General features: G+C 44.0%; 1 long non-coding RNA gene across 1 annotated transcript in view; it reads left to right on the top strand.

Moving 5' to 3' along the window:
- The first annotated feature begins 529 nt into the window (after positions 1–529).
- The window catches only part of LOC137379150 (uncharacterized), a 79,087-nt gene continuing 71,458 nt past the window's right edge, over positions 530–8,158 (top strand). Inside the window, exons 1-2 of the long non-coding RNA XR_010976744.1 lie at positions 530–711; positions 1,129–1,290. This is a non-coding gene — a long non-coding RNA (uncharacterized lncRNA). The remainder of the gene's footprint in view (positions 712–1,128; positions 1,291–8,158) is intronic.

The raw sequence follows: 8,158 nt of genomic DNA, 5'->3' as shown, positions 1-8,158 counted from the left end.
CTCCTCCAAAAGAGATTAGCTGGGCATTTATCTCACTGCTGTTTGTGGGACCTTTTTGGGTGCAAGATGGTTGCTGCATTATCTTGCTGTTGTTTGTGGGACCTTGCAGTGTTCAAATTTGCTGTCGTATTTCCTAAATTCCAACAGTGACTACACTTAAAAAAGAAAGGACTTAATTGGTTGTAAAGCACTTTAGGACATCCTGAGGTAATGAAAGGTGCTGAATAAATACTAAACTGTTTTTTCAAAAAAAGTGTCCCTGCTCAAATAGCAAACGGATTTTGTGCGAATGCGCTGGACTCTGATGATGCACAGCTATATTTCAGCTCATGAAACCATTTAGCAGACCCCTTTACACTTCCACTGTGACATCGCTTGGCTTGAGCCTAGTCATCTCTATTAAAGATGTTGGACTGAGCACAGCGTTCCTGCAATGACAGATTGATTCACAACCGAGCAGCTCCCTCGTCGACCCAGAATTTTAATCTGCACAAGCTGCAGTCACAGAAGTGATTTCAGGATTCCCAGCGAAGAGATGTGAAGCTCCAGGGGTTGACTCTTTGGTAGCGCGTGGCTGGCTTAACACGGTCACACAAAACTGCTTTGTGTACATTAGCAAGATCATTAATCCTTTAAAGGAAAATTAAATCCTTAAATCCTCCAAGCTGGGATGTCATCACCATAGTCTGAGTCAGAATCGTTCGAGTTATGGTATGTTTTAAATTCCATGTTTTCCCTCCCTGTCTTCTGTGCTGGAGTTTGTTTCCGACTGCATTTAGGAAATTGAACGGTTATCTGATCGAGGTTTTTTAAATGTTAAAGGATTCGATAGGGCAGATACAGAGAAATGATTTCCTCAGTTGGGGGAAATACACAAAAAAAGAACTTGCATTTATATAGTACCTTCCATGACCTCATAACATCCCAAAGTGCTTTACAGCCAATAAAGTACTTTTGAAGTGTAGTCATTGTTGCAATGTAGGAAACACGGCAGCCAATGTGTGCACAGCAAGATCCCACAAAGCTATGAGATAATGACCGACAAATTTTTTTCTTTGATCATGTTAGTTTAGGGATAAAAGTTGTCTAGGACACCAGGAATAACTCCCCTGCTCTTCTTTGAAATAGCACCATGGGATCGTTTTACATCCACCGCGTTTGACATCGCATCCAAAAGACAGCACTTCCAACGGTGCAGCTCTCCCTCAGTACGGCACTGGGAGAGTCAGCTGAGATTTTGGACTGAGGTCACTGGAGTGGAACTTAGAACCACAACCTTCTAACTCAAAGGTAAGAGTGCTAACATTGATCTGCAGCTGATACATCAAACTCCAGGACACAATCTTAAAATTAGAACTAAGCCATGTATGGGTGAAATCAGGAAACACGTCTTCAAAGATCAAAGAACAAAGAACAAAGAACAGAGAACAGTACAGCACAGGAACAGGCCATTTGGCCCTCCAAGCCTGCGCTGATCTTGATGCCTGCCTAAACTAAAACCTTCTGCACTTCCGGGGACCGTATCCCTCTATTCCCATCCTATTCATGTATTTGTCAAGATGCCTCTTAAACGTCGCTATCGTACCTGCTTCCACCACCTCCCCCGGCAGCAAGTTCCAGGCACTCACCACCCTCTGTGTAAAAAACTTGCCTCGCACATCCCCTCTAAACTTTGCCCCTCGCACCTTAAACCTATGTCCCCTAGTAACTGACTCTTCCACCCTGGGAAAAAGCTTCTGACTATCCACTCTGTCAATGCCACTCATAACTTTGTAAACCTCTATCATGTCGCCCCTCCACCTCCGTCGTTCCGGTGAAAACAATCCGAGTTTATCCAACCTCTCCTCATAGCTAATGCCCTCCAGACCAGGCAACATCTTGGTAAACCTCTTCTGTACCCTCTCCAAAGCCTCCACGTCCCTCTGGTAATGTGGTGACCAGAATTGCACGCAATATTCTAAGTGTGGCCTAACTAAAGTTCTGTACAGCTGCAGCATGACTTGCCAATTTTTATACTCTATGCCCCGACCGATTAAGACAAGCATGCCGTATGCCTTCTTGACTACCTTATCCACCTGTGTTGCCACTTTCAGTGACCTGTGGACCTGTACGCCCAGATCTCTCTGCCTGTCAATACTCCTAAGGGTTCTGCCATTTACTGTATACTTCCCACCTACATTAGACCTTCCAAAATGCATTACCTCACATTTATCCGGATTAAACTCCATCTGTCATTTCTCCGCCCAAGTCTCCAACAAATCTATATCCTGCTGTATCCTCTGACAATCCTCATCACTATCTGCAAGTCCACCAACCTTTGTGTCATCCGCAAACTTACTGATCAGACCAGCTACATTTTCCTCCAAATCATTTATATATACTACAAACAGCAAAGGTCCCAGCACTGATCCCTGCAGAACACCACTAGTCACATCCCTCCATTCAGAAAAGCACCCTTCCACTGCTACCCTCTGTCTTCTATGACTGAGCCAGTTCTGTATCCATCTTGCCAGCTCACCTCTGATCCCGTGTGACTTTACCTTTTGTACCAGTCTGCCATGAGGGACCTTGTCAAAGGCTTTACTGAAGTCCATGTAGACAACATCCACTGCCCTTCCTTCATCAATCATCTTCGTCACTTCCTCAAAAAACTCAATCAAGTTAGTAAAACTCAATCAAGTTAGTAAAAACTCAATCAAGTTAGGACATAAAGGATGATGGAAATCTGGAACTCTCTCTCCCCTAGAAGGCTGGATTCTGGGAGTCAATTAGAGCTTTCAAGACTGAGATTGATAGCTTGTTAGTTCAAAGTATCAAGGCTATCGAAGGCAGGTAAATGAAGTGAAGGTGCATATTAGTCATGATCTAACTCAAGGCAGAGGAGGCTCACAAGGTTGAATGGCCTGCTCCGCTCCTGTGTTCCACAGGCCTCAGCTGCCTTCAGTATATGTGCAAATTCCCACTTTCTCTGTGTGACCCTAAAAAGACAAGGCTTGCATTTATGTAGCACTTTTCACCACCTCAGGATGTCCCAAAGCTCTTTACAGCCAATGAAGTACTTTTGAAGTGTCGTCATTGCTGTAATGTAGGGAAGACAACAGTAAGTTTTCACATAATAAGCTCCCACAAATAGTAGTGTGGTACTGACCAGAACATTTCTTTTTTAATGATGTTGGCTGTGGAACAAATACTTGCCCAGGATACTGAGTCGAACTCCCCTGATCTTCTTCAAAAGAGTGCCAGGGGATCTTCTACATCCACTGAGAGGGCAGATGGGTCTCAGTTTAGCTCTCATCCAAAAGATGGTGCCGCTGATAGTGTGGCACTCCGTCAATACTACACTGGAGTGTAAGCCGAGATGGTTCATACTCACGTCTCTGGAGTGCTACCCACTGAGCTCGGAGTATTGAATGGACATTTGTCTGGGAGCTCCTCCTTGCCACTCTCCTGAAGGTGTTGACCACACTGGGATAAGTTTTGATGGGCACCAGGCTCCCTGTCCAAGTGGCCAATCTACGTGCATGTCAGCCCATACAGTTTGTGTAAGTGACAAGCTATTTGACTGCAGTAAGCACCACAACCAAACATAGATTCACCGAAAGTGATGCATATCCCCATTGAGGAAGTGTCTTGGCAGCATTCAGGTTTAGGAATCATGACTGATTTTTCCCTCTCTGAGCAGTTATAACTATCAGGAAAGACTGAATAGATTGAGGCTCTTTTCTCTACAAAAGGGAAGACTGAGGGGTGGCCTACAATACTTTTATATAGTGCCTTTAATGTAGCGAAACATTCCAAGCTACTTCACAGGAACGTTAGGAAACAAAATTGAACACAAGCTACATAAAGAGATATTAGGACAGGTGACCAAAAGCTTGGTAAAAGAGGCAGGTTTTAAGGAGCATCTCAAAGGAGGAGAGAGAGGCAGTGAGAGGGAGAGGTTTGGGGGGGGGGGGGGATTCCAGAGCTTAGGGTCTTGGCAGCTGAAGGGATGACTGCCAATAGTGAAGTGATTAAAATCAGGGATGTGCAAGAAATCAGAATTGAACCTAATGGTGGTCTTTAAGATTATGAAGGGGTTTGATAGGGTAGACGTAGAGACAGTCCCGCTTGTGAGGGAGACCAAAACTAGGTGCCATAAATATATTACGTATTGACTAATAAATCTAACAGGGAATTCAGGAGAAACTTCTTTACCCAGAGACTGGTGGGAATGTGAATCTTACTACTGGGAAGACACTTGTGTGGAGAATAAACCCTGGCAAAACCAGTTGAACTGAATGGTCTATTTCTGTGCTTTACCTTCTGTGTAATTCTATGTAATCTGTTGATGAGTCAGATCCTAGGACATTCCTGCTGTCAATCATTTAGTTGATCTCACCAGCTGAAACATGAGGGGAGTCCACTTCAGCATTAACAGCCAACCACGTTAGTGAGTGACTGAAGTCACATCAGCTCAGACTGGGTGCAGATGGCAGGTTTCCTTCCCTAAAGGACATTGGAGTGAAGCAGTTTCTACTGCAACCCAAGAGTTTCATGGTGACATTCATTGATGCCAGCTTTTAAATTGCAAATTCTTTTAAACTGAATTGAAATTCTCAAACGGCCATGGTGGGATTTGAACTCACGATCCCTGGATTATTAGTCTTGGCTGCTGGATTACTAGTCCCGTAACAGTAACTGGTCCAATTGAGTAGAATTTTGTGTCTGAATGCCCAAACAGTCGAATGGAGGCTTGTGGCTAAGGTTCCCAGGTTTGAATGTGTTTCTCCCAATGTTTTCCACCCACCACTCCATTTGCTAAATTCAGAAAAGCGAGTGTCAGTGGTGAAAAATCCAAACTAAAGGCAATGTCCAAACGGACCCAAATAAGCAACCAGCTGCAGAAGCGAGCACTGGGGGTATCTGAAAAGCCAAACTAAATAACGTCACCACTTAATGGAGCCCAATACAACACTCCATGAATGTCACTTTTCTATAGGAACAGAAAGGAACAGTGTTGCCAGGGTCATTGATCAAAAACTGTGTCCTGATAGCATTACATTCAACTGTTTTGTTTGACCCTCACGGGATTAACATTTACATTCCATGTCATGTCCAGATATATAAACAGTTATCAAGCACTTTGGATATTTTGAGAGCACTGTGATTGCAGACATTTTCTGATGCTAGGAAATAGCGTGAGGCATTTTTTTTAACGATAAACTGCCAACAACACTACCAACAACAACTTGTATTGATATCGTGCCTTCGGCATATTAAAAAGTCCCAAGGTGCTCACAGGAGCATTATCAAACAGAATTGGACAGAAGCCACATAAGGAGATATTAGGACTGATAACAAAGAAAAAAGAACAAAGAACAAAGAACAGTACAGCACAGGAACAGGCCATTCGACCCTCCAAGCCTGCGCCGATCTTGATGCCTGCCTAAACTAAAACCTTCTGCACTTCCGGGGACCGTATCCCTCTATTCCCATCCTATTCATGTATTTGTCAAGATGCCTCTTAAACGTCGCTATCGTACCTGCTTCCACCACCTCCCCCGGCAGCAAGTTCCAGGCACTCACCACCCTCTGTGTAAAGAACTTGCCTCGCACATCCCCTCTAAACTTTGCCCCTCGCACCTTAAACCTATGTCCCCCAGTAACTGACTCTTCCACCCTGGGAAAAAGCTTCTGACTATTCACTCTGTCAATGCCACTCATAACTTTGTAAACCTCTATCATGTCGCCCCTCCACCTCCGTCGTTCCAGTGAAAACAATCCGAGTTTATCCAACCTCTCCTCATAGCTAATACCCTCCAGACCAGGCAACATCCTGGTAAACCTCTTCTGTACCCTCTCCAAAGCCTCCACGTCCTCCTGGTAGTGTGGCGACCAGAATTGCACGCAATATTCTAAGTGTGGCTAACTAAAGTTCTGTACAGCTGCAGCATGACTTGCCAATTTTTATACTGTATCCCCCGACCGATGAAGGCAAGCATGCCGTATGCCTTCTTGACTACCTTATCCACCTGCGTTGCCACTTTCAGTGACCTGTGGACCTGTACGACCAGATCTCTCTGCCTGTCAATACTCCTAAGGGTTCTGCCATTTACTGTATATCTCCCACCTGCATTAGACCTTCCAAAATGCATTACCTCAGATTTGTCCGGATTAAACTCCATCTGTCATTTCTCCGCCCAAGTCTCCAACCGATCTATATCCTGCTGTATCCTCTGACAATCCTCATCACTATCCGCAACTCCACCAACCTTTGTGTTGTCTGCAAACTTACTAATCAGACCAGCTACATTTTCCTCCAAGTCATTTATATATACTACAAACAGCAAAGGTCCCAACGCTGATCCCTGTGGAACACCACTAGTCACAGCCCTCCATTCAGAAAAGCATCCTTCCACTGCTACCCTCTGTCTTCTATGACTGAGCCAGTTCTGTATCAATCTTGCCAGCTCACCTCTGATCCCATGTGACTTCACCTTTTGTACCAGTCTGCCATGAGGGACCTTGTCAAAGGCTTTACTGAAGTCCATTTAGACAACATCCGCTGCCCTTCCTTCATTAATCATCTTCGTCACTTCCTCAAAAAACTCAATCAAGTTAGTGAGACACGACCTCCTCCACAAAACCATGCTGCCTCTTGCTAATAAGTTCGTTTGTTTCCAAATGGGAGTAAATCCTGTCCCGAAGAATCCTCTCTAATAATTTCCCTACCACTGACGTAAGGCTCACCGGCCTACCCTTCTTAAACAAAGGAACAACATTGGCTATTCTCCAGTTCTCTGGGACCTCACCTGTAGCCAATGAGGAGACAAAGATTTCTGTCAAGGCCCCAGCAATTTCTTCCCTTGCCTCCCTCAGTATTCTGGGGTAGACAAAAGTTTGGTCAGTGGGTAGGTTTTAAGGAGTGTCTTAAAAGGAGGAGGGAGCAGAAGAGAGGTGGAGAGGTTTCGGGAGGGAATTCCAGAACTTAGGGCCTCGGCTGCTGACGGCACGACCGCCAATGGTGGAGTGATGAAAATCGGGGATACGTAAGAGACCAGAATTGGAGGAGTGCAGAGATCTCGAAGGATTGTGGGGCTGGAGGAGATTACACAGAGAGAGAGAGGGACATGACAATGGAGGGATTTGAAAATGTCATGAGGAGCATAATTCTAGATGACCTCAAGTTACCTTAACCCTAAAGAGGAATTTAGTGCTGTTTGACTTTCTCATTTGTTAACAGGAAGATTCCCTGTTAAGGGATTGATTCTGAAACTGATTCTTTTGTTTAAAAGGCATAAACCAAGAAAGGTCAGCTTGCTAAACTTTCTTTGTTGGCTTACCATAGCCTTACACTCAAACAAAATCCTCACCCTGATTTTAACCTTAATTAACCCTAATGTCTAGTTTTAACTGTAACCCAAATTCTAATCATGATTTGGAATCCTAGCTGAAAGCATAACTCAAACCCTAACTTTAATCCTAAATCCTCACCCTAGTCGTAAACTTACACCCTAATCATAAATACATCTCCAACCACAAATGCTAAGCAAAATTCATAAACCCGAACTGTCCTGACCAGAAAAGTTAAATCATAACTCTAACCTTAAAACCATTCCTCGAATTCTGAATTTTAACCTGAAAACGAACTTGAATACCACAACCCTAACTGTAGTGGTTAACATTAACCCTAACTCTAGCCCTTAACCCTACTGTAACCTCACCATACCGTAATCCTAAAAATGACAAGCTACTCTTCCGATTCTTGCCCTTATAACCATTCTTATCCCACTGAACAGTGCCCCTATAAGACTCCTTTGGAAATTATTGTCCAAATATCATTTAATATTTCAATGATTGTTCCAGCAGGTGTTAAGAGGTTTTCCTCTTTGCAAACTTGTTCTTCCCTCTGGTAGTTTCAGCTTAATCACGTGGAATGGAGTCCTTCTTCTTCCCGAACTCTCTCCCGTTCTTTCAATACACAATCCGAAATCTCCAGACAGAACATCTTCGCTCAAGGAATCATTTACCAGACTTATTATAGAATGGTTACAGCACAGAAGAAGACCATTCGGCCCATCATGTCCATGCCAGCTCTCTACAAGAGCAACTCATCTAGTCCCACTCTCCTGCCTTTTCCCCGTAGCCCGTAAATTTTTTCTTTTCAGATAATTAT

Source organism: Heterodontus francisci, chromosome 17 (assembly GCF_036365525.1).
Source record: "Heterodontus francisci isolate sHetFra1 chromosome 17, sHetFra1.hap1, whole genome shotgun sequence".
Classification (NCBI taxonomy): Eukaryota; Metazoa; Chordata; class Chondrichthyes; order Heterodontiformes; family Heterodontidae; genus Heterodontus; species Heterodontus francisci.
Note: the sequence above shows the minus strand (reverse complement) of the source record. Positions and strands in the feature narration are given on the sequence as shown.